This window comes from Schistocerca americana, chromosome 1, assembly GCF_021461395.2.
Source record: "Schistocerca americana isolate TAMUIC-IGC-003095 chromosome 1, iqSchAmer2.1, whole genome shotgun sequence".
NCBI lineage: Eukaryota > Metazoa > Arthropoda > Insecta > Orthoptera > Acrididae > Schistocerca > Schistocerca americana.
The window spans coordinates 1,156,480,379-1,156,508,202 of NC_060119.1; positions in this window are offsets into that span (position 1 = coordinate 1,156,480,379).

The following is a 27,824-nucleotide window of genomic DNA, read 5'->3' on the forward strand; positions in this document are numbered from 1 at the left end:
CAGACCAACACATCAAGAAAGGGATGACAGCCATGCTTTTTTCAACTCCATCGTGAAATAAATATTCAGATGGACTGAATTCAAGTGTTCTAAAAAGGCGCTCAAAGTTTCACTGCTATCAGGCCAAACAACAAAAGAATAGTTTACACATTTGAAAAGACACGCAGGTTTCAAAGTTCCGCTCCAAGACCCGCTCCTCGAAATCTTCCATGAACAAGTTGCCAATAATAGGTGACAAACGACTTCCCATCGCCACTCCAACTGTCTGCTCGTAGTAATGGTGACTGAATAAAAAGTAACTGAAAGTCAATACATGTCGAATAGACTCGTTAATAAAGCACCAAACCTAACCTCAATCAAAGCTAACGAATCAGACAGAAGAACACGAAAATTTACTAGAATATCAGAGTCATTCAAATGTATTCCCTCTAATCGATGTAAGAAATCCGCTGAGTTCTTAATGTGGTGCTCGCACCGACCTACTATAGGACTCAGAGTAGCAAGGTATTTTTGCTACACGATACCGGAGCACCATTGCTATTCACTATCGGACGAAGAGGAGTCCCTTCCTTGTAGTCCTTAGGGAGGCCATATACTCTAGGATGAACAGCACAATAAGGATTGAGACTCTTGATAGCCTCCTGCGAGAAGGAACTTTTCTTCAGCAGGCTGTTAGTCTTTCTCTCAACACTTTTTGCGGGGTCGTCATCGATTCTGCGATACTCCGAATCAGACAGTAAACGCGCGTCTTTTGAACATTGCCCTGCTTGTCCAAAACAACGGTAGCATTGCCCTTGTGCGCAGGTAAAATAACAATATGCGGATTAACTGTAAGTGAACGTAAAGCAGCCCTCTCATCTGCTGTGACATTACTATTGGGTGACGTGCCCCAGTCAACACTTCACGTATTTCCTCCTTGCCACCTCTGCAACACCAGGAGGCAGTTTAAAAAGAGCCTGTTAAGCAGAGCTAATACTATCAACCATTAGAAAACATTTGGGAGACGTTGCAGGATTTAATCCTTTCTCTAGCACTGATAAAGCTTCCTCGTCAAAAGCTTTCTTCGTGAAATTCATCACAGAACTTCAGAAATAGTATTAAACGCCGAGCCACGGTAACGTTCCAACTTCGCCAAATGCCGGGCGGCTAAAGATCGAAATTCCGAATCAGACTGCGACCACGATGCACCGTCCAGTCAATCTCAAGAACAAGTCTAAATTTTTGGCACTCATTAAATGAAGCCGAAAAAATTTCTTGGAAACAAAATCTAACTGTCGACGAGTGTAATACATCCTTTCACGAACATGAGCTAGGCCAACGAGTTGCTTGATGCCATTGGCGGCAGGAGAACGGATATGATGTACAACTTTGGTAAACGTTGGAACAATATTTTAACGTACTGACCATAAGCTTACAACAGTCGAGCAAATCCACCATTGAAGTATATTGTCTTGGCACAAATCATCCCAGGGCATAAACCTGAACCGAGCGAGGTGGCGCAGTGGTTAACACACTGGACTCGCATTCGGGAGGACGACGTTTCAATCCCGCGTCCGGCCATCTTGATTTAGTTTTTCCGTGATTTCCCTAAATCGCTCCAGGCAAATGCTGGGATGGTTCCTTTGAAAGGGCACGGCCGACTTCCTTTCCCGTCCTTCCCTAATCCGATGAGACCGATAACCTCGTTGTTTCCTCTCTTCCTCCAACCCCACATAAACCTGAAGTTTAGAGAGGGTTGGATCTTATACGGTAGGCATCGATTAAGAAGGGATTGTCCGAAATTTCACTCCTAAGAGGTGAAATAGGAAGTGAAAGGCTTTTTGAAAGTTTGTCGCTGTCAAGGGACTTTTGAAACTAGAACTACGAGAACTAGTATTTGGTTTTTCTGTCAGAATATAAAAAATACCTGTTTCAACATTTTTGGAAATTCAGCCACTAGTGGGTGAAGGTTAGTTTGAAAATAAATAATTACTAAAGAACTACTAAAGGAATTTTAAGGCTACATTTATGACTACTGGTATTTGACTTCTCGGTTTGAAATAAAAAAAATACGTTTTTCAGTGCTTCTGGGAATTCAGCCCCTAATGGAGTGCAATACGGAACGAAAATATTGAAGAAATTATTTCGTTACATTAAAAAAAAATAAAGCTCAAATTATGAAAACTGTTATACAGGGTGTCCCATTTATCTTGACCACCCTATATTTCTGTTTGTCCAGATGCAAATTACAAAATGTTTCAAGCAAATGTTCTTTAGCCGTCAGGGGGACATCAATCAGCGTGATTGCCTTCAATAATTTTTTCATAATGTGGGGTCACAGTCATATTTCTTTAAAGTCAGTACCGCCATTTGACTTTTTTTATTTGCAGTATTACATTTACACGGTCATGACTTCGGCTTTAAAGTGCTATTATCAAGTGTTTTAATGTTATACACTGCCTAAGATGGCATTCTGTCGTATTTAAAATACACTATTAGACACAGTGTCTAGGGGTCAATGTTTCTGGTAAAAGCCTACTGCTTTGTTTTTTGTTTGTGATAAAACAAAGCAGTAGGTTTTTACCAGAAATATTGACCGTTAGACAATGTGTCTAATAGTGTATTTTAAATACGCCAGTATGCCATCTTAGGCACTGTATAACATTACCACACTTAATAATGGCACTTTAAAGCCGAAATTATGATCGTGTAAAAAACAGTCTAATGGCGTAACTGACTTTAAGGAAATGATTGCCTTCGTTGTAGCTTTGTTTTTTACAAAGATACGATCAGTGGTATGACTTTTTTAAATGGCACCCTGTATTCTTTATTCGGTAATTCATTTCCTCTCCTAAAGACCTATTCAAAACTGTATCACAGTGCACCATTCACTGAAACAAAATGCTGGAGTTTGTAACCTCCCCCTCACTTATCGACCTTAATGACAGTGAAAAATTAAACCGCGTGTACCTAATGGAAATTGGGAAGAGCAATCGTCACCGAAGTTAATCTGTCGGTAAGGAGGGAGGAAAGGGTTACATCTAAATGAAAGGAAAAATGCAAATGAAATTGGTGGAAATTAATTTTGAGAAGGGGAAAAGTTAATAAAGAAAGTAAAAGTGCGGCCGTTACGTTAACAATTAACTAGCGGTAATTAGATATTTGAGATTTGGGGGAAATTACGGTCGCCAGTCCTATGGACAATTTCTATAGTAACTGAAAAAGAAAGGTTATTACAAATATAATTAGCACTAGAAGTGTGGCAACTGAATGTTGACACGTGTAGTGTGAAAACTGAAAGTTTGTCAGAAGTAATAAATTTCGCTACGCTCTGACGTAATTTAGCAAAAGAATTAACAAAACCGGAAAATTGAAAGTTAATTTAGTGACTGAAATTAATAGTGAGCTTTGTTTCTGAAGCACATCCAAATTCAGTAAAATACGGTTAGTCTTGGGCTATCTCAACAATCATGTCAAAGCTACTTGAATCTACGCAATTTACAAATAAGAGATTTAACTTTGAACTTGAACTAAATGATTCTGAACAATTAACAATAGTAAAATTTAGTACGTACCAAGCTGAGCTGCAGTCACAGGTAAGCGAAAATATGGTAACAAAAACGCACTCTTAATTTGTGCTTGTGTAATCTAAATATTGTAGCCAGCTATGAATACCTTAACTGAACTTTGAAATTAAAGCAGTGAAATGGAATGATATTACTTTAATGCTGGCGTCTGAATTTCAACGACACTCGGGTTCATTTCGAAAAGGAAGGGACCCTGCTTGGTAATGCAATTGGGACAATGAGCAAGAAAGGTTCATGCTAAGTTGCTGTAATTTTGTGATGCAACAATTTTAAAAGCTGAGGTCTGCCATAAAGTTCTAAAACTTTACGTGCTTCCGGTCTTCCTTGTTGGTTGATTGAAGGTTTGAAGCTGTCGATCGAGGAGGTGGCGACAGTCACTCATTGTCGGCCGTCGCTGTTGCAGAAGATGGATGTTGCCGCGCCTTCTTCTCGACACGGTCTCCAGCCGAAACGGGCTCTTGATGTGTGCCAGCTAACGTTTCTCGTCCGCGACACCATGTCCGAAACTATCATAGCAAGTCGAGCGCAATTACATGCTGCCAAACCGCGAAAGCGCGGCAACTCGCGGGAGCGTCACACAACACACCTCCTCCACTGCACTACCCCAGCCCGACTCCCTTCTGCCCGCGCTCCGCGCGACAGAGTTAACACTCTCAAAGATCGTAAACAGTTGGGTTCTCCACACGACCTATCGATGTAATCGTTCGATAGCATAGTTTTCTCTAGGCAAGACCCTGCGTAAAAATACAAATAGTATTTACAAAACAAACCAATTATACTTCGACATAAATGCGTATATATATATATATATATATATATATATATATATATATATATACAAATAGTAAAACAATTACAATACATAAAGACACAGAAATGTCATATCTTGAGGTAACAAAACAAGGAAAAAAATTGTAGTACAATAGATGGAAATAGGAGGATATGCATTTCCGGCGTTACACGTGCCCCACATTGTCTGAGGATGTTCGTGTAACCTAAACAGACTCAGAAAATGTCCCAAAAGGGTAAAAAAGCAACGGAAATGCATAGGCTCAAAATATCAAGAAAATTTAGCATTAGGCTAATTAACCATATACCAATTTTTAGACCATAGTAATTGAGTGGAGACACTCCTAACCTTATTCCACTCTGTCATCTTACACAAAGTAAAACAGGTTGACAACATATTAAAATTCATAGAAAACACAGAAAATTGTTTAGCTATTCTAAAATCATCAAAATTCCTAACAGTATCAAGAAATGGAATTCTATTTACAAAATTAACCAGAGGTCATGGTCATAAAAACAGGTATATCAAAATACGCAAATTAATAATTAATTACATAGAACACATTTTATATAACCTTTTCATAATTAATATTCTCGTCATGAGAGTCCACTTAACGCTAAACAAGAAAATAATACACAGCAGATCGAAAAAAACATAAATATTGACAGCAGAATTCTTTCACATCAGCTGTCCGGGAAAAAAACAACTCCGCCTTCCGTACCCGCAAGTACAAAGAATGCCGAGAGCGGCACAAGAGCCGACAGCGGCTCCGCATCGCCAGTATTGTTGCGCCCACCTGTGCGTCACGCTTGATCTCACTTGCCTGTGAAACGGCATTTCCAGAACGTCCGTTTCACTGAATTCTTTCGGAAAAACTCATTCCCGAGTAATCTCAAGGAGTCCATTAACACTATCACAGTGGATAACTCAACACTGTCCATCATCACACGCATGTACTAGCCTGAAACTTAAAACAGCGTCTAAGTACATCGGCAATGACTAGTAAAACACATATTCATGAAATCTTACAGCTAGTTACAAAATCATATTTACATTGGTGCATCTACTGTGACTCAGCTGAAAACTTAAACTAGCAGCTAGGATTTTTCAATTGATAAATAATCACTCTCTCTTAAATCATTTAGTATAATTAATTACTTATTAATTACAACTTCTTTAATGTCCTCTTGGTCAGGCAAAAGCATGGCAATCTAGCAAATCGTTTAAATCTTACACTCTATATTTACATACTGTACAAATTACCCATTCTGTGGTATTAATCAATCCTAGGTTGGTACAATTTCAAGTCTACAATGTTCCGTATACCTAATAGTTTCCCAGAGCTTGGATACTCTAAGCAATAAGCATTTGTGTGAGGTATACCAATGACATGGTCCATTATAAACAAACTTAAATTTAGAGATTTTATTGTCTATCTCGCTCGATTTCTCATGACCTTTTACAAGTACTAAGTCTCCGATTGCAAACTTAGCAAAACGCGCTTTAGCGTCATGACGACGTATGCGAGCATCGGCTTTTAGCTTCATTACTTCTCGCAAACGATCTTTTTTCACACCAATACTAATGTCAATCCGTGGAGGGAATTTGATTATCTCTTCCAATTCACTTTCTACACTTTTGTCAATGCCGAGATTCCTCACGTTACGGCAATTCAAATTCATTCCTACGTCAATGTCGTCCGGCCAGTTAACAATGTGTATAGATAGGCTGGTATTGCCTATGCACACCGTCTCCTGCCTCGTCAAAACTAACTACTATTGTTTTATCTTGTGACGTACATGTAAAAATTTTGCTTTCGCAATTAGTCACTGCACGGTACTTTAATAGCCAATCTAACCCGATAATTACTTCCGTAGTTAAGTCTGGCACGACGACAAACTCTTGTTCAAATCGTGCCCCACATATCTCGAAGTTGACAAAAATCTGTTTTGTGACCGGTTTACTGGCCTTCCCAGTAGCACCGATAATTTTCACTCCTGTTACTGGCATAACTACGATACCACGTCTGTCTTTCAGTAACTCAAATATTTTCCCAGATACAGTACTCAATTCTGCACCGGTGTCAATCAGCACGTTTAGTTGTAGATCGTGCATATTAACAGACACTACTATCTGTCTACACTTGTCCTCGACTGTTTCTTTATTTTCCCACAGTAAATCCTCGTCTATATCCAGGTCATTCCAGAAAAAAACCATCCGGCTTTGATCCTAAATCCGGCTTATCTGGCGGCCTTTTCAGCCTCTGTTCACATACAGTTTTAATTTCAACAAGTTTGTCCTGAGGCTTAGTCTGTAGCTTCGCCTCCAATACCGAAACCTTTTCCTGTAACTCGTCAACTAGTGAGTGTTGCTTTGCTATCAATTCACTAATTGTCACCTTAGTTGATTCCTCTTAGGTCAGATTGATCTCATCTGTCAATCTACCTGGAGGAATGTGCCCAGTAGTATCTGCAATTACTTCCTCTGGATCTGCGCGACCCACACTGCTACCGTCTGACCGTATAACGTCAGCTCTAACCTCATACACGCTGTAATCTACGTGCTTTTCTACCAGTCGTGTCCGGCTATCACTAAAATTCTCGTAATCTTTCTCCTCAATACTTTCGCAATGTTTAAACTGGAGTTTTGCGTCGGATGGATCGGTCACTTCTAACACTATAACTTTCGGTAAAGTCTGCCGGTCAGGGCCAGAACTTTCCGTTACTACTTCAACATCGAACCCTTGCGGGACTAAACACGACGAATCTTGCTCGTGCTCCCAATTAACATCAACAATTTCTGGTAAAGTCTGCCGGTTAGGGCCAGAACTTTCTATCACTTCACAAACACTATCTTCCTGCGGGACGAGACGCGGCAAATCCTGCCCGCGCTCCCCATAAACACTTCTCCCGTACAGGCCCCTATAATCTCTTAGTTCGTCGTATAAGCGACCGAACTGCCTTAACCAGACCTCATCCCCCTCTGATTCCCTCGCTCGATGACGGACGTATTATCCGACATCTGATCTTCTCTCAACAATTGCGAATCATTCTTAAACTCAATCTCCAGTTCCGCTGTGGGTGTTACAGCTGCCATTTTATAATCGATTTCCGGAACACTACTTAAATTGTTCTCACTGACAGTGAACGTATTTTCTACTGCCGTGTCTACAGCTGATCTACTACTCGTGGGCGCACTCCTTTCTCCTAACACTGGCACACTCTCCCGCCGTTGATTATTCCACACGGAATTTTCATATCGACGACACCTGGTTTTTCTCCTGTTATTAGGCCGCCAAAATTTCTCCACGCCCGGTCGGCCCCTCACCGGCGCGGCTAATGGTTTCCCTGTCTCGTCCCAGCAGATACGCTCCCCGGATACTGCTGAGGCGGCTGGCCACACCCTCTGGCGTTATTACTATTCTGTGAAGCCCGTATCACGTTAGTATGATACTGGTTTCCGTCATTCCTGTTATTATTTGCATTGTACCGATTGTTATTACGGTCCGAACCGTTATTGTTATTGCTGCCATCGTTGCGGTATGCATTGTTCCCATGGTTATCGTTGTTGTGGTACCCGTTGTTGTTACCACGGCTACCACTGTCGCGATTATTGCGCCAATTGTCCTCGTCCTCAACTCTTTCCAGGAAATCATTGATTGTCTTGTAATTGCTTCCTACGTATCGCTTTGTATCATCTGGAAGCTTCTTGTAGAGTTCCCAGACTATTTCGGATTCCGTGCGGCGATCACGCAAATATTCCAACTTGCGGATCAAGCCCTCACAAAACTCCTTCATCGAGCCGCGCGAATTCGCATCGAAAGGCCTCGATACGACAAATTCGCGCCAGGCAGTTTGTTGTTTTTTCTCTGACCAGTATTCAGCCAGAAACAAATTTTTAAACTCGTCAAATGTCAGGGTCGTAATGTTGTGGTTTAAGCCCCAACGCTTGGCATCACCAGCCAACACGTCAATAACCGCATTAATTTTTCTCTCATTAGTCCATGATCTGGGTAAAACCCTCTCACAATTTTTAATGAAATCCGTCGCGTGTATACCGCCTTTTTTCAAGGGGTCGAACCGTTCCTCTTTCGTCAACAATTCCGAACTATGTGCGCATATTGGCACATAGTTCTGTTTTTCGTCAAGTTTCTTTTCTAATTCCGACACTCTCGTAATTACTTGGCAAGTGGTTGTCGCAAGCGTTTCCACTTCCCTCTTTTTCTCTTCGCAGGTATTAGCCTGCTTCCTCACTTTGGTATCAACTTCGGATACTAAAGCCTTTAAAGTTTCTACCTTCTGTTGATCCTGTTTTTTCACTAATTGAATTTGTTCCGTCGCCTTACTCTCGATAATCGGAGCAACCGCTTCTCCTACACTGGTCTAGCCATTTCCGCCTGAACTCCTATCATTTCCTGTTTAAGATTACTGATTTCGGTTTTAATCATAACAATATCTTCTTTGATTTTATCAACTTTTGTGTTAACAACTCCAACATTGTTGTTAACAACATTAATAGCTTTGTTCTGATTGTCTAGCTTCCGTTCAATTTTTTGAGACTGAGCTTCTTGCTTGGCAGACTGAGCTTCTTGCTTGGCAGACTGAGCTTCTTGCTTGGCAGACTGAGCTTCTTGCTTGGCAGACTGAGCTTCTTGCTTGGCAGACTGAGCTTCCTGCTTATTGACTCTTGATTTCACTAATCAAAACATTCAATAAATCAGCTAAATTCCCGGAAACTACCGGTTTTACTTGCGTAGCTGGTTCCTCTATATATGTTCCCCCATATTCTTCATCAAGGGGTACAGATTTGATTTTCGCTTCCGATTCCGAAACATTTTCTAAAGTTTGGAATTCCATTTCTGCTCTTTGTTGCGTTTCGGCGGTCGCGTCTTTCATGCTAGCCGCCTGCCCCTGAACAATGGGTTCCGCTGTGCGTGTTTCCCACTGTTCGACCGATTGTTCCGTATCCAAGTCTACCAAATTTTGGTAATTGTTGCCTTCACTAAATTTAATAATTTTCAATATAAATGTCAAATCTCAAATATAATTAGGACTACAACCACTACTTATTCTCGCTGATGTAACGGCCTGTTCGTAACCAGTACTTTGTTACGAGATTTGCACAATGCAAAATTCGTGTCCAGAACGACCTCAAATTTGAAGATTGTCCTGTCACCAGGTCGCCACGTGTAACCTCCCCCTCACTTATCGACCTTAATGACAGTGAAAAATTAAACCGCGTGTACCTAATGGAAATTTGGGAAGAGCAATCGTCACCGAAGTTAATCTGTCGGTAAGGAGGGAGGAAAGGGTTATATCTAAATGAAAGGAAAAATGCAAATGAAATTGGTGGAAATTAATTTTGAGAACGGGTAAAGTTAATAAAGAAAGTAAAGGTGCGGCCGTTACGTTAACAATTAACTAGCGGTAATTAGATATTTGAGATTTGGGGGAAATTACGGTCGCCAGTCCTATGGACAATTAGTATAGTAACTGAAAAAGAAAGGTTATTACACATATAATTAGCACTAGAAGTGTGGCAACTGAATGTTGACACGTGTAGTGTGAAAACTGAAAGTTTGTCAGAAGTAATAAATTTCGCTACACTCTGACTTAATTTAGCAAAAGAATTAACAAAACCGGAAAATTGAAAGTTTATTTAGTGACTGAAATTAATAGTGAGCTTTGTTTCTGAAGCACATCGAAATTCAGTAAAATACGGTTAGTCTTGGGCTACCTCAACAATAATTTCAAAACCTACTTGAATCTACGCAATTTACAAATAAGAGATTTAACTTTGAACTTGAACTAAATGATTCTGAACAATTAACAATAGTAAAATTTAGTACGTACCAAGCTGAGCTGCAGTCACAGGTAAGCTAAAATATGGTAACAAAAACGCACTCTTAATTTGTGCTTGTGTGATTTAAATATTGTAACCAGCTATGAATACCTTAACTGAACTTTGAAATTAAAGTAGTGAAATGGAATGATATTACTTTAATGCTGGCGTCTGAATTTCAACGACACTCGGTTTCATTTCGGAAAAGGAAGGGACCCTGCTTGGTAATGCAATTGGGACAATGAGCAACAAAGGTTCATGCTAAGTTGCTGTAATTTTGTGATGCAACAATTTTAAAAGCTGAGGTCTGCCATAAAGTTCTAAAACTTTACGTGCTTCCGGTCTTCCTTGTTGGTTGATTGAAGGTTTGAAGCTGTCGATCGAGGAGGTGGCGACAGTCACTCATTGTCGGCAGCCGGCCGCGGTGGCCGTGCGGTTCTGGCGCTGCAGTCCGGAACCGTGGGACTGCTACGGTCGCAGGTTCGAATCCTGCCTCAGGCATGGTTGTGTGTGTGTGTCCTTAGGTTTGTTAGGTTTAAGTAGTTTCACGTTCTAGGGGACTTATGACCTAAGATGTTGAGTCCCATAGTGCTCAGAGCCATTTGAACCATTGACGGCCGTCGCTGTTGCAGAAGCTGGATGTTGGCGCGCCTTCTTCTCGACACGGTCTGCAGCCGAAACGGGCTCTTGATTTTTTTTTTGTTCTGGTTTTAGGGCGCAAAATTTGCTATGGTCATTAGCGCCCAGCCCGTGACTTAGGAAACAGTAAAAAACCGAAATTGAAAACCAGCAGAAATGGGAGCAAAGTCATAAAATTGGAGAAACTAAAAGCAGAAGGAAGACTTAAAAATCCACTACAGAAAGGGGTTGGTAGTCCCCAAAAAAAGCTTCAAATGACTGACGTCATTTCACTGGCACTAATAAACTGGAGAACGCGGTCGGCTGAGCGCTTGTCATCTGCTAAAATCGACGATAGATCAGGCGATAGCTGTAGACGGGAGCGTAACGGATTAAAATAGGGGCACTCAATTAAAAGGTGTCTTACCGTCCACAGCTGAGAGCAGTGGGGAGGATCGCCGCTTAAAAGATGTCGATGGCTAAAAAGACAGTGCCCTATCCGGAGTCTAGTTAAAATTACCTCCTCCCGACGACGCGTTCGGGAGGAAGAGGTCCAAGCACAAGGAAGAGCTTTCACGTCCCGCAATTTATTATGGGTAAGTGTCGAGCAATGCGTGTGCCATAAATGAACAACACGTCGACATAGAACGCTCCGTAGATCGGCGAAGGGAATCGAGTGAATAGCTGGCCGAGGAAGAGAGACTGCAGTCTTGGCTGCAATATCGGCCGCCTCATTTCCACAGATGCCAACGTGTCCCGGGAGCCAGAGGAACGCCACCGAGACGCCCCCCAGGTGGAGCAAGCGAAGACAGTCCTGAATCCGGTGGACCAGAGGGTGCACAGGATAAAGAGCTTGGAGACTGAGGAGAGAGCTGAGAGAATCTGAGCAGATAACGTACTGTATCCGCTGATGGCGGCGGATGTAGTGGACAGCCTGGAGAACAGCGTAAAGCTCCGCAGTATAAACCGAACACTGGTCGGGAAGCCGAAAGTGATTTGAGGTGTCGCCAACAATATAGGCACTCCCTACACCTAACGATGTTTTCGAGCCGTCGGTGTAAATAAATGTGGCGTCCGTCATTTGTGCACATAGAGCAGCAAATGCCCGACGATAAACAAGTGGAGGGGTACCATCCTTGGGAAATCGACAAAGGTCACGGAGCAGGCAGATCCGGGGACGGAGCCAAGGCGGTGCTGTACCCCAAGTTGCCAAGAAGGTTTTAGGAAAGCGGAAGGAAAGAGAATGGAGCAGTTGACGGAAGCGGACTCCCGGTGGTAGTAGGGAGGAGGGGCGGCCTGCATACCCTACATCAAAGGAGGCGTCGAAAAAAATGTCATGGGCTGGATTAGCAGGCATGGAAGACAGATGGCTAGCATAACGACTCAGAAGGACTGCTCGCCGATTGGACAGCGGAGGTTCAGCAGTCTCAGCATAAAGGCTTTCCACAGGGCTAGTGTAAAAAGCTCCAGACACTAAACGTAATCCACGGTGGTGGATAGAGCCGAGACGCCGAAGAATAGACGGCCGAGCAGAGGAGTAGACTATGCTTCCATAACCCAATTTCGAGCGCACTAAGGCGCGATAGAGGCGGAGAAGGACCACTCGGTCCGCTCCCCAGGAGGTACCATTCAGGACACGGAGGGTGTTAAGGGATCGCAGACAGCGAGCCGAAAGATAGGAAACGTGGGAGGACCAGCACAGTTTTCTGTCAAACATAAGACCCAAGAATTTAGCGACGTCTGAAAACGGAAGGTTGACAGGACCTAGATGTAAGCAGGGCGGAAGAGACTCCTTACGTCGCCAAAAATTAACACAAACGGTCTTACTGGGAGAGAAACGGAAGCCGGTTTCGATGCTCCAAGAGTGGAGGCGATCGAGACATCCTTGAAGACGTCGTTCAAGAAGGCTGGTCCGTTGAGAGCTGTAGTAGATCGCAAAATCGTCCACAAAGAGGGAGCCCGAGACATCAGGAAGGAGACAATCCATAATTGGATTGAAGGCAATGGCAAACGTACAACACTCAGCACGGAGCCCTGGGGTACCCCGTTTTCTTGGGAGAAAGTACGGGAGAGAGTAGTGTTCACCCGCACCCTAAATGTGCGGTCTGCCATAAATTCGCGAAGAAAAAGGGGTAGCCGACCTCGAAAGCCCCAAGAGAACAGTGTGCGGAGGATGCCTGTCCTCCAACAGGTATCGTATGCTCTCTCCAGATCAAAAAATATTGCTACTGTTTGGCGTTTCCGGAGAAAATTGTTCATGATATAAGTGGAGAGAACAACAAGATGGTCAACTGCAGAACGATGCTTTCGGAATCCGCATTGGGCAGGTATTAAAAGACTGCGGGATTCCAGCCACCACGCTAAACGGTAATTCACCATACGCTCCAAAACCTTACGGACACTACTCGTGAGAGAAATGGGGCGATAGCTAGAGGGGAGATGTTTGTCCTTTCCAGGTTTCGGAACAGGAACGACGAGAGCTTCCCGCCATCGTCTGGGGAAAGTACTGTCGGTCCAAATTCGATTATAAAGGCGAAGGAGGTAACGCAGACTATGGGTTGATAAATGCAGCAACATTTGGACGTGGATACCATCCGGTCCTGGGGCGGAGGAGCGAGAAGAAGAGAGTGCATGTTGGAGTTCCCGCATGGAGAAAACAGTATTATAGCTTTCGCGATTTTGAGAGGAGAAAGCAAGAGGTCGCACTTCCGCTGCACGTTTCTTCGGGAGAAGCGCTGGCGGGTAATTGGAAGAGCTCGAAATCTCAGCAAAGTGCTGACCAAACGAGTGAGAAATTGCGACGGGGTCCACTAATGTATCATGCGCGACGGTGAGCCCAGAGACCGGGGAGAAACTAGGCGCGCCTGAGAACCGTCGAAGCCGACTTCAAACTTCCGAGGAGGGAGTGAAGGTGTTATATGAGCTAATAAAGAATTTCCAGCTTGCCTTCTTGCTATCGCGGATGACACGACGGCATCGCGCACGGAACTGCTTATAGCGGATACAGTTGGCCAAAGTAGGATGGTGGCGGAAAGCGCGGAGAGCACGTCGCCGCTCACGTATTGCATCACGGCATGCCTCTTTCCACCAAGGAACTGGGGGGCGCCGGGGAAATTCAGAGGTGCGTGGTATTGAATGTTCCGCAGCTGTAAGAATAACGTCGGTAATATGGGTGACCTCATCGTCGACGCTGGGAAAGTGACGGTCATCGAATGTCGGTAGAGACGAAAAAAGTGTCCAATCAGCTTGAGCAAACTTCCAGCGTCGCGGGCGCATGTATGGCAGTTGAGGCTGCAGTCGAAGGACACATGGAAAGTGGTCACTCGAGTGTGTATCATCAAGGGCGAACCATTCGAAGCGCCGAGCTAGCGGAACAGTACCGACCGCAAGGTCCAAATAAGATAAATTTGTCGTGGAGGCAGATAAAAATGTAGGGACCCCAGTGTTGAGGCAAACTAGATCCACTTGGTGGAAGACGTCTAGCAATAGTGAGCCACGGGGACAAGGATGTGGAGATCCCCAAAGCGGGTGGTGGGCATTGAAGTCCCCAACCAGCAAATAGGGGGGTGGAAGCTGACCAAGAAGATGAAGGAGATTAGCTCGTGCCATTGGTGTGGACGATGGAATGTATACAGTACAAAGAGAGAACGTGTATCTGGAAAGGGAAAGACGGACGGCGACAGCTTGGAAGGAAGGGTTTAAATGGATTGGGTAATAATGGAGAGTTTCATGGAGAAGAATCATGAGTCCTCCATGTGCTGGAGTGCCTTCAACAGAGGGGAGATCATATCGGATGGACTGAAAATGAGGGAGAAAAAAGCGGTCATGGGGACGCAGCTTTGTTTCCTGAAGACAGAAGATGACCGGCGAGTAGGATCGTAAGAGGATCGACAATTCATCCCGATTGGCTCGAATACCGCGGATATTCCAGTGGATAATGGACATAGGGTGAACAGAAAATGGAGGAATGTGACCAAGGGTGCTGTCAACTCAACGACTGCTCAGAGCTTGCGACTGACAGCATGGAATGGCATTCAGCTGAAGGCAGAAGATCCTGATCCATAGGTTGGTCAGGAGCAGCTCCTGCCACCAGCGATCGGCCGATTGACTGGCCACCAGCAGTGCGCCTCGGCGACACAGAAGACGGCCGAGGGCGATTTCCGCCAGGTGGTGCTGTAGATGGGACACGCCTTGGCGGAGAAGGAGAGGAACTGGGTTTCTTTGTAGCCTTCTTGGAAGTATGATGTTTAGATGAAGGAGGAACCGATGGTTGTGAAGGTGCGGTACATAAAAACTCTTCACGAGTATGCTCTTTTTTCGAAGTCTTGGTGTCTGACTTTTGGGCTCGAGATTTAGCAGAACCCGACGAAGGGTGAGCCATAGAGTGGGCAGGCGAAAGTGGTGAGGTTGAACGGGCGATCTTTGCGCTGGCCGATCTGACGACCGTCGCACTAAAGGTGACGTCGCAAGTCTGCGTGGCCGCCTCCTTTGTTGGCCGAGGAGAAGCAAGGACAGTGCTGTATTTTCCTGTCTGAGGCACGGTGGGCTGTCGACTGGCGAATAATTTTCGAGCAGCAAAGGTCGACACCTTTTCCTTCACTCTTATTTCCTGGATGAGCTTTTCGTCCTTAAAAACGGGGCAATCTCGAGAGGAAGCAGCGCGGTCACCCATACAGTTGATGCAGCGAGGGGATGGAGGTGGACAAGCACCCTCATGGGCATCCCTGCCACAAGTAACACATTTGGCCGGATTGGAACAGGACTGGCTGGTGTGATTGAACCACTGACATCGATAGCAACGCGTAGGTTTTGGGACGTAAGGGCGAACGGAAATTATCTCATAGCCTGCTTTGATTTTCGATGGGAGTTGAACTTTGTCAAATGTCAAGAAGACAGTGCGGGTTGGAATGATGTTCGTGTCAACCCTTTTCATAACTCTATGAACAGCTGTTACGCCCTGGTCAGACAGGTAGTGCTGAATTTCTTCATCAGACAATCCATCGAGGGAGCGTGTATAAACGACTCCACGTGAGGAATTTAAGGTACGGTTTGGTTCCACCCGGACAGGGAAGGTGTGTAGTAGTGACGTACGCAGCAATTTTTGTGCCTGGAGGGCACTGACTGTTTCTAACAACAGGGTGCCATTCCGTAATCTGGAACAAGACTTTACAGGACCTGCAATTGCGTCGACACCTTTCTGAATAATGAAAGGGTTGACCGTGGAGAAGTCGTGACCTTCGTCAGACCGAGAAACAACAAGGAACTGTGGCAACGATGGAAGAACTGTCTGTGGCTGAGACTCAGTGAACTTACGTTTGTGAGCAGACATAGTGGAAGGTGAGGAAACCATTGCGGAAGAATCCCCCATGATTACCGGCGTCTCCGATGGCGCGCTCCTTCCTTGTGGGGGCCCTCACTGAGGGCACTCCCGCCTTAGGTAATTGTTCACACCTCAGGTCACACCACCTGACAAACGGACGGAGGGACCAATCGGCACTTTCGGAAGGTATCAGCTCGGATAATCACCCCTCCCTGGGCCTGGCCATTACCAGGGGGTACGTACGTGTCCTACCTGTGTACCCGGGGCGGGGAATTACGCGTTACCCCGTCACCGGCTACGCATGGAAGTGCGTGGGTCGGCCTTCAGACACGCACAGGGAGGAAAAAAGAGAAAGGGAAAGGAAAGAAAAGGGGTCTCAAACGCCGCAGCGGAGAAAAGGGCAAAGAGAAGAGGGAAGGAAGAGAGAAGGACAGAGGAAGGACGAAGACTTGCAAGTGTAGAAGGCAAAGAATTTTTAACAGTTTCGAGCGTCCGTCTCCGGACGTGGGCACAAACCATACTCCCAGAGGGGGAGAAAGGGAAGGAAAGAGCCAGAGGTGAGGGGGGTGGGGCGAAGATGGGGGACGGGGAAGGATGCGGAAAGGGAAGGTATGCAGCATGGAAAGGAAGGAGGGCCACATTAGCTCGGGGTCCCGTGCTCGCAACGCACGTGTCCACAAAAGAGTTGTGGACCCCCTGGGTGGAGGGGGGGGGGCTCTTGATGTGTGCCAGCTAACGCTTCCCGTCCGCGACACCATGTCCGAAACTATCATAGCAAGTCGAGCGGAATTACATGCTGCCAAACCCCGAAAGGGCGGCAACTCGTGGGAGCGTCACACAACACACCTCCTCCACTGCACTACCCCAGCCCGACTCCCTTCAGCCGGCGCACCGCGCGACAGAGTTAGCACTCTCAAAGATCGTAAACACTTTGGTTCTCCACACGACCTATCGATGTAATCTTTCAATAGCATACTTTTCCCTAGGCAAGAGACAGCATAAAAATACAAATAGTATTTACAAAACAAACCAATTATACATCGACATAAATGCATATATATATATATATATATATATATATATATATATATATACACTCCTGGAAATTGAAATAAGAACACCGTGAATTCATTGTCACAGGAAGGGGAAACTTTATTGACACATTCCTGGGATCAGATACATCACATGATCACACTGACAGAACCACAGGCACATAGACACAGGCAACAGAGCATGCACAATGTCGGCACTAGTACAGTGTATATCCACCTTTCGCAGCAATGCAGGCTGCTATTCTCCCATGGAGACGATCGTAGAGATGCTGGATGTAGTCCTGTGGAACGGCTTGCCATGCCATTTCCACCTGGCGCCTCAGTTGGACCAGCGTTCGTGCTGGACGTGCAGACCTCGTGAGACGACGCTTCATCCAGTCCCAAACATGCTCAATGGGGGACAGATCCGGAGATCTTGCTGGCCAGGGTAGTTGACTTACACCTTCTAGAGCACGTTGGGTGGCACGGGATACATGCGGACGTGCATTGTCCTGTTGGAACAGCAAGTTCCCTTGCCGGTCTAGGAATGGTAGAACTATGGGTTCGATGACGGTTTGGATGTACCGTGCACTATTCAGTGTCCCCTCGACGATCACCAGTGGTGTACGGCCAGTGTAGGAGATCGCTCCCCACGCCATGATGCCGGGTGTTGGCCCTGTGTGCCTCGGTCGTATGCAGTCCTGATTGTGGCGCTCACCTGCACGGCGCCAAACACGCATACGACCATCATTGGCACCAAGGCAGAAGCGACTCTCATCGCTGAAGACGACACGTCTTCATTCGTCCCTCCATTCACGCCTTTCGCGACACCACTGGAGGCGGGCTGCACGATGTTGGGGCGTGAGCGGAAGACGGCCTAACGGTGTGCGGGACCGTAGCCCAGCTTCATGGAGACGGTTGCGAATGGTCCTCGCCGATACCCCAGGAGCAACAGTGTCCCTAATTTGCTGGGAAGTGGCGGTGCGGTCCCCTACGGCACTGCGTAGGATCCTACGGTCTTGGCGTGCATCCGTGCGTCGCTGCGGTCCGGTCCCAGGTCGTCGGGCACGTGCACCTTCCGCCGACCACTGGCGACAACATCGATGTACTGTGGAGACCTCACGCCCCACGTGTTGAGCAATTCGGCGGTACGTCCACCCGGCCTCCCGCATGCCCACTATACGCCCTCGCTCAAAGTCCGTCAACTGCACATACGGTTCACGTCCACGCTGTCGCGGCATGCTACCAGTGTTAAAGACTGCGATGGAGCTCCGTATGCCACGGCAAACTGGTTGACACTGACGGCGGCGGTGCACAAATGCAGCGCCGCTAGCGCCATTCGACGGCCAACACCGCGGTTCCTGGTGTGTCCGCTGTGCCGTGCGTGTGATCATTGCTTGTACAGCCCTCTCGCAGTGTCCGGAGCAAGTATGGTGGGTCTGACACACCGGTGTCAATGTGTTCTTTTTTCCATTTCCAGGAGTGTATATAAACAGTAAAACAATTACAATATATAAAGACACAGAAATGTCATATCTTGAGGTAACAAAACAAGGAAAAAAATGTATAGTACAATAGATGGAAATAGGAGGATATGCATTTCCGGCGTTACAAGTTGTCAGAAAACAAATGAAAACCAAGTAAAAACATAATACAAAATTGACTTTGACTCTCCTGTAGCATTGTCCAGGTGTAGAACATTCAAAGGTGCTCAAAGTGGTGACCCTCAACACCGATACACGGGTGCACTCATTGAATGAAAGAATTATTTTGTGCTTACAGTGTTGCCTGATGAAGAGAATTACAAGCAAGCACGATACGTTCCTGCATGTTCTCTGGATTTGTTGGAATATCGCGGTAGGCGCCTTTAATGCACCCCCATAGAAAACAGTCCAGAGGATTTAAATCAGGAGACCCTGCAGGTCAAGTAACTGTTGCTCCTCTACCTATCCATTTGGCAGGATACCTTCGGTTCAGAACATGACGTGTACGCAAGGCATTATATGCTGGACATCCATCGTGCTGATACCACATAACCATTCTGGTTGTTAGCGGCACTTTATCCAGAAGGGGAGGAACAATTCCTCTGAGGAAGTTGATGTACGCTGTGCCGTTTAGACTACCATTGATGAAATAAGGGCCAATAATTGTAGTACCAAGCATCCCACACCAGACGTTAACTCTTCATTGCCGCTGAAGTTCCACCTCTGTAAGCCATCGTGGGTTGTCGCTGGACCAATAATGCATGTTCCTTGTATTTGCCTGTCCTTCGTTTGAGAAGGAATATTCATCGTAAATAGAACATTGAAGAAGTAGTTCGGGTTGGGAGGATTTGCTGCTGTACCCACTGACAGAATTGTACACGATTCTGGAAATCATTCTCATGCAATTCCTGATGTAGGCGCACATGGTAAGGATGGAAGCGGTGACGTGTTCAAGCTGTCGTGTGCTCGCATGTGGATTCATAGCAACGGAACCGAGAACAGTAACTTCGGCAGCTTCGTCTGTGCAAGTGCTTCGACGATTGCATTGTCCTGGGTTGAAACTCCCGGTTTGTTGAAGCGTCGCTACAAGACGAGGAAACATCCGTCGGGAAGGTGGCTTCTTGTCAGGATATCGCTCTCTGTACAGTTGCACTGCCTGCGTAGCATTTCGCCTACCTTCAACAACAACAATAAAAGAAACGTTATGTCGATGCAGTTTGTAGGAAGGAGAGCCTTTACTGTATGCCTGCCCTAGACGACAGTATTTAAAAGGACTAAACTACTGTACTAAATGTACCCGTACATAAGAATACAGTACTGCAGTTATTGTTCTGATAACTTACATTCCCTATAGACGGGTAGCATTTCTACCTTCTCTTCGTTGGTGTACAGTCTACTCACACAGCTCTTCAACTGACGATAGTTGACGGATTGACGGGTGTGCATTCTACTTGTGCTTACATTTTTCCTCTGTCAACGTTAGCACGTGGATGTGTTCTATTACCTCGAGTACCTGCACTAAGCGCTGGGAGCGTCAATGTCAATTATGTCTTATGTAATTACTAACGCCGTGTTTCAGTGAATGGTACACTGTGATACATTTTCGAATAGTTCTTTAGGAGAGGAAATGAAATACCGAATAAAAAATACAGGGTGCCATTTAAAAAAAGTCATACCGGTGTTCATATCTTTGTAAAAAACAAAGCTACAACGAAGGCAATTATGCTGATTGATATCCCCCTGACGGCTAAAGAACATTAGCTTGGAACATTTTGTAATTTGCATCTGGACAAACAGTTATTTAAGGTGTTCAAGATAAACGGGACACCCTGTATATAAAGAAATATTTGTTATGGGATGAAAATTGCTATGGAAATATCTCCATAAGGACACAAAAGGCTTCATTATCAATACTTTTTGACTCCAGTTGTCAGATTCGCTTTTTGGTCAGAAGTATATACGCAAAAGACCATACTTATAAGGCCTTAATTAGTATGAAAATCTTAGAAGGTGTTGCAAAATTCGATCAAATAAAATAACAAATCTCCGCAAGCCGTACAGTCTACACGAGCGAAGCAGGGGCCATTTAGCTAGTTACACCTATGCCCGTATTTTAGAAGTCGTGACTGAGTTGAACGTTAGTGCATAAAACTGGAACATATCGGTAATAGTGTGTGCAGTGACGTACCAACTGACCATCACAATAGAAGCAGACAGGTAGACACAACCAGAGGAAAGCCGCCCATACTGTCCCAATAAGTACAATATTAAAATTATACATCGTCATCGACGGATAAACAATTCTGATGACAGCACATTAAAGCGTGTTCCATCTTCTTGTCACAGAATCAGCATCCAGCACTAAGCTACAACCTGGTTCATGGAATATTAAATAACTATTAAAAAAGACTGGTTCCAGTTTTATGTATTTACGCTAAGCTAGTTGTCTGTAACGGAGCAGACGGGGTTGAAGTGCGACCCGTTTCACGCATTATAACAGGTCGTTTTAAGGCCTGCTTCAGGAGAGAAAGTGGCAGAGTGATCCACGGAAAAGTTGGAAAATAACACGAGTAACTTTCCTAACCAGTCTACTAAAATAGGAGGAGACGTAATTTTGATAGCTACAGATTGGGACAGCCATGCCATTAGAACTGTTGCCAGAGACAGGGATTTTTGTGAAATTATTCTGAACGTCTTTTGATCAGATAGAGAACTGAGTCATCACAACAACTTTTAGAACAGGTTTATGTAGAGGGGGCAAAATGTTGTGATAGTGTCAGTGATTACAGATGTTATATCGAAATAATCAGCAACTAGCTGCATAGAAGAGATTTTATTTCTTAACCAATTTCGGGCATTTAGTGGCCTTCTTCAGAAGGTTATACCTCTCGCATTCTTTGCGAGTGTCAGCTAAAAGAGACATACAGTAAAACTCCATGGTCATGTAGTTCACAGCGCCTGTACAAAAATGTATAAAGGAGCCAGACAACAAATGCAGACATGATGCCAGAACCGGAGCTAATCAGCTGATTATGTACTTAGCTGATTAGATTCATTTCTGGCATGATATCTTCACTGAATTTTTAATAGGACGTATTAATGTAACAGAGACAGCGAAAATATTTTGTGACAACAGCACTTATTCATTTGATTATTAAAATAGACGACATATGAATGGAATGATACCTAAGGATAATGATGTAGCCTAGCCACAATTTTAAGGTTCACTATAAATTTATTCAGATCAGTTACAGATCTCCTTACAATAGTGGCCTCACACAGGCTGATGTTTAAACACACCAGAGCAAACAGGGGTTAACTAACGTAGCAGAGCAAGCAGAGCGTTCGCAGGCTGTAAAAAATTTAATTCAGAGGCACTGTACGGTCTCCAAATCATGCATACTAAATTCCTAAAGTTCAATATGTTGACATCTATAAAGGGTGTCCCTCCAAAGAGTTGTCAGGCATATTTTCTCTCGTGTTTTGGCAGATATTTGCAATTTCATTTTTGCTGTATGTAGCTAGAGTCACCCCACAGCAAAATACTTTTCATTGTCGACGAAAAATGTCGGTTTTTTCCCGTTAGGAACAAAATTATTTTAAAGCAAAATTTCACATGTCCATTAGAGAGAGTGGTCCCATTTTAGTCTAGTGCGATGTCCGATTTACCTATATCTATTAAAAAGGACAGTAAAACATGAGGAACAATCAGTACCCCAGCAGCTGCTGCAGTACTGTGGTAGCGCCCTGGCCCGCACTGTATGCTACTCCCATGCAGCAGCGCTAGTCAGTCGCTGGTGGACTACTGATTGTTCTTCCTACCGCTTATTCTTTGTATTTTAATGTCCGTCTTAATATGTATCGACAAAACAAATATCACACTAGACTAATTTGAGACTGTGCCGACTGCGTGCGTGAAATTCTGCTATAAAAGTAATTTTGTTCCTAGTGGGAAATATCCGAACCTTTGTGAGGACACTGGACGTTACATAAAAGCCTTCATGTGCAGTGTTCGTTTGAGGTGACTCCAGCTGCACATTCCAAAAATCAAACTGCAGATATCGGCCAAAACACGAGAGAAAGTGTAGATGACGACCTGACGACTTTTAGGAGACACAATCTGTATACAGTAAACGGTTCGCCATGGCAACAGTACAGCCACTGGCGGCTATACTAGCACTCACTGTTCACACTTTCAAACTGTCCTGAACTGTTACGTTGAAATATTTGTAAGTCCGAATAGATCGAAGTCGAAATTATTGTCGCCCAACCAACACTCAAACTCATGCGGTTCATTGGCTGTGCCAACTTTAGCAAACCAACTTACCCACCAAGTTACGACCATAAACAACCCACAAAATACTATCTGGCCGCTTGTATAAAAACTTCATGTCACCATCCACTTACGTCAAGTGAGCACCTTACAACCAGAAGATAATTCTTACAAGTGTATATTTTGCAGCCTTAACATATTTCAAACACATACATTGTGGACACTTTTAGATAATTTGAACTCTGATACAAACATATTACTACACGCTGAATATCACAAAAGGACTAACCTTTATTTAGAGTTCGTACATCAAAGCAAAGTAGCAAAAAGTAGTCAACATCAGGTCTTTATTCAGAATGCCACTGCAGTACAACTGTTCTCAGTAATCTTACAAACATTAAATTACTAAATTCTCTAAAACATACTTAAACAATTTGGGGTACTAGAATAAATAACTGTTGCTGATGCTATTCTATAGTGTATCTGTGTGTGATAAAGTACAGTGTTTTGGCACTATTTTCTAAGATATTGAATTATTTATTTATAAAAATTTGTGTCGGATCAGCGTTTAGATAAATGTGGTCATGTGATAGCTGGTGTCAAGACCTATGTAACTGATGTGGTACGCATGTGTACCGTATCTGTAGCGTTTGTTAATGATTTTATGATCAATTTAGTATGTAAATGTCAAAAACTTAGTTAATATTTACTTCACCGCAATACCTTCATAAATGAAAGAATCGTGTCAGCGCGGCTAAAATAGAGAGGCTATCTCACGACAGTAGGTGCCAAAGCTCCTGAAGAATGAAGGAGAGAAAAAAACCAAAGTGTTCTATGAAGACCTTCAAAAACAAGCAGACCAAAATAAGAAAGATTATGTGATTATAAGAGGAGACCTTAATGCACGTTTAGGTAATTTGACAATATCTGAAAAAATAGGAACTTTTGGAGAGCAGGTCATAAATAACAATTCACACGAATTGCATTAGTTTGTAACATATAAAGAAATCAAAATTACTACACTTCCTTTAGAAAAACCGTTATTCGTAAATGCAAGTGGAGTGATGGATCGATTATTGGCTACGTCATAGTTAATAGAGAGCTCGGTCAACCAGCACAGGATGTAAGAGTACATACAGGCAACGACTTTTGAGTCATGTCACTTCCTTGTGATTGCCAAAGTAAAGCTGGTTGCTAAATGGAAGAAACAATTTATTCCGAGAAGTAAACTCGTAGACGAAGTTCTCAAAGTCTACCTTCTGCTACAAAACAGTGTATGAAAGCTATATCAACAGTGTTTAGCGCATTATTTACAAAATAAGTCTACAGAAAATAATCTAAATACAGAGTGGGAATCATACGTGATCCTTGTAGCAATAGAGGAGAAAAAGATAAATTAGGAGGAGGAGATTTAGCAAATGCAGTTAAACAGAAACAGTAAGCTTACACTAGAAATCTGCAGAAGAATGCAGGGGAAACGAAAGAACAGTATAAAGAAAAACGTAGCTACGCCAGGAAAATAGAGAAGCTGACCAAGACTCCTAAGACAGAATGAGGTCAAATATTGAAAATAATGTACATGGCAGACAATAGGTGGCTCAAACTCCTGAAACAACAAACAGGAGAAAGGTTCTGCACGATTACACGTAATAGACGAAGGAGCCTGGATGAAACACTATCCGGGATTATGGGTAGAAAACAATGCTAAAATTGAACTGACGAAAACAGACAAGGGCAAAAAGAACGAGATGATGAAATATACCAAGAAGACAATATTAATCTGGGGGACATACAAGATGCATTAAAGCAGATGAAGAACAGAAAAGAAACAGGACGCAAAAATATTAGCGCAGAACATATTAAATGTGAAGGTCTAATGTTTGAAGCGAGGCTGTTGTGAACTAAAAGAATACAATTAAAAGAATAAAAAGGACTAGGAATGCTTCTAACAATTGCAGAGTAATAAGTCTGTTGAAACACTGGCTATAAATTATATGCACGAATAACTAATAACATACTGAAACGAATAGCTGATACTCTTACTGTAGGGACTAAATTGTTTTAGAAAAGAACGATCATGCATTGACAATGTTACTGCAGTGCAGCAGACAACTGAAAAGAGACGAGAACATAACCTGGAAACTCATATTGCATTTGCAGATTATGAAAAAGCCTTCGATAGAGTGACTACGTATATGCTGAGGAATATAATGGCAAGATAAGGTTATCCTGAACATTTAACACAAGTGATAAAAAGTTTCTATTTAAATAATGGAACTTTAGTGAATGCTGGCAAAGACAAAACAGGACCAGTAGCAGTTAACCGATTAATACGAAATGATGCAATTTCTCACCCACTTTATTTAATACGGATGTTGAGGACTTTGTTAGACAATGGAAGTCAGAAGTTAACCCAGGAATAAAATTTCTAGGAACACGTATTTAAATACTGTACTCTTTGCTGACGATTAAGTCGTTTGACAACAGATGGGGGATGTTTTACAGTTTGCTCTACATTGCTTGGACTCAATAGGTAAACTCTGTAACTTGAAAATAACAGAAAATAAAACCAAAGTTGTAGCCTTTAAAAGAATAAGTACAGTTCTAGGCGCGCAGTCCGGAACCGTGCGACTGCTGCGGTCGCAGGTTCGAATCCTGCCTCGGGCATGGATGTGTGATGTCCTTAGGTTAGTTAGGTTTAAGTAGTTCTAAGTTCTAGGGGACTGATGACCACAGCAGTTGAGCCCCATAGTGCTCAAAGCCATTTGAATCATTTTGAATAAGTACAGTCTAAAATAATGCTAAATGAAAAATCAATTGAACAGGTGTCTCACTTTCTGCTAATAGGATGTGATGTAAGTTGTGAATACGTTAATGACATCTCCAACAAGTTAAATAAGTTTCATCTGATATATAGCACTCACTACGCATAGAACATTAAACAATAAAACCAGGAAAGACATAAAGGCGAAATTTTACAAAATTTTACCTATGCTTACGTACAAAAGTGAAACCAGGACAATAACCAAGAAAGAGCAAGGAAGAGAACAGTCGTGTGAAATGAAATTTTTAAGGAAAGTAAAAGGATGTACCGTGAGAGATCAAATAAGAAATTCTGAAACAAGGAAAGAATTAAGCATATTTCGCATGAAGAAATTAGAAAAAGGGATAACAAAATGGAAGGAAATGGAAAAAAATATTGAAAGAATTGGGGCGGAAAGAATAGTTGGGCATGAAATCGACCATAGAGTTTCATCGTTTTACGATCAAAACTATATAAAATCATTACATTAGGTGATCTAAAACCGACTAGGTGGATAGTAACGGCCAAAAACGTCACAGCTCCTCAGGGGTCCATTTCCAATGCGTCAAAAAAAAATTTGTCAGATGATGTTACCACAATACGATTGATTTAAAAATGCAAGTAGCTTTTGTAGTTTTATTATGAAAATGTTTGTTTGCACATATTTTGCGCTTAGAATTTGGCCAGAGCGCATTTTAAGAAAAAGGCCAAATTTTATCCAGCTGCATTGTTCTAACCTGATTCAATTCTTTTAAAAGTTTTGCATTACTATTAAGATGATCAGAACACTGTTTTCAGACATTTTCGATGTCACCTATGCTTCCAAAACTGAAAAGAAAGTTCCGGCGCATGTCTCTTATGTTGAGAACTGCTATTTATTTTAGTGAATTTTAGCGTTATCCTTGGGAATAATAAGTATTGAGGAGTATGTTACACGATAAACTAGGTGCCGCTATTACTTTCCGACATGTACGGAACAATAACTAAAATCAGTAAATCTGATCTGAAGGGGGATCTTGAATAAAAAATTGAAAGTAGTCAGACAGAATGTGTTGATGTTTTAACGACTGATGGAGTCTTTTTACAGCATACCTTAAGAGACATCCCATGAACCTTCGGTGATCTCTCGAAGAAACTTTTACACATTTTGTGAGAACATGCTATTTCAAGAATTGGTCTGATATTTGACAGATGTTTCTGCCCGTCTATACAACACCGAACGTGGAATGTACGAAAGCGTAACATTGGTAGATTTGACATCTCGGGATCACAAGAGCTTAGACATTCGGATTTCGGTAAAGAACTGAAAAATATAAAATTTAGAGAAGATGTGATAAATTTTTTATTAGTAATTGGTCACAGCCGGACAGGCTGGAGATCATAGAGAACATAACGGTCCACAATAATGACACGTGATATAAATGTTGAGTAGAAGATGGTACTATTGAACAATGAACGAAGATGGTTTCGGCTTTATTAGTATAAGTTAAAGATTTCAGTCATGAGCTCTTGTACTAGTAGGAAAGACCAAGGAAATGGTGGCTTTTGTGAAGGTGGGACAGGCTATAAACCTACTGCTTGAAGTGAAGAAGAAGCTGAATAAAAAGAAGAAGAATGGGCACAATTTTAATGAATTCGTCTGTTTAGTGCTATTTCAACGCTGTCATTTGAGTTTATGTAGCACCTCTGGAACAGATTTTCACGTTTTCACTGATCATTTGAAGCTTTAATTTTTAACACAAGCAGAGCCTGGCCATATCGCTTGGTGTTCATAAGCATGCGGCGACGCAGTTTAGCCAACCATCACAGAACTTCCAACACAGTGGAAGGGAATAAAGAATGTACATGTAAATAAACAGCACAGTACGTGTGAACTTTTACGCATGTTAGTTGTCTACCGCTTTATCTAGCATTACTGTTTTAGAAGTTCATATCCGTATCTCCTTAAGCCGGCTACTCCGGCCCCAGGTTCCTAACCTCAAATTGTTCAGAGGAGCATTCTCTATGCCCTGTTAAGTATTTGAACGCTCTTCCGGATACACTCTGTATACAGGTGGCGGTGTAGCGTGTAACTAGATATAAAAGGGCAGTGCGTTGG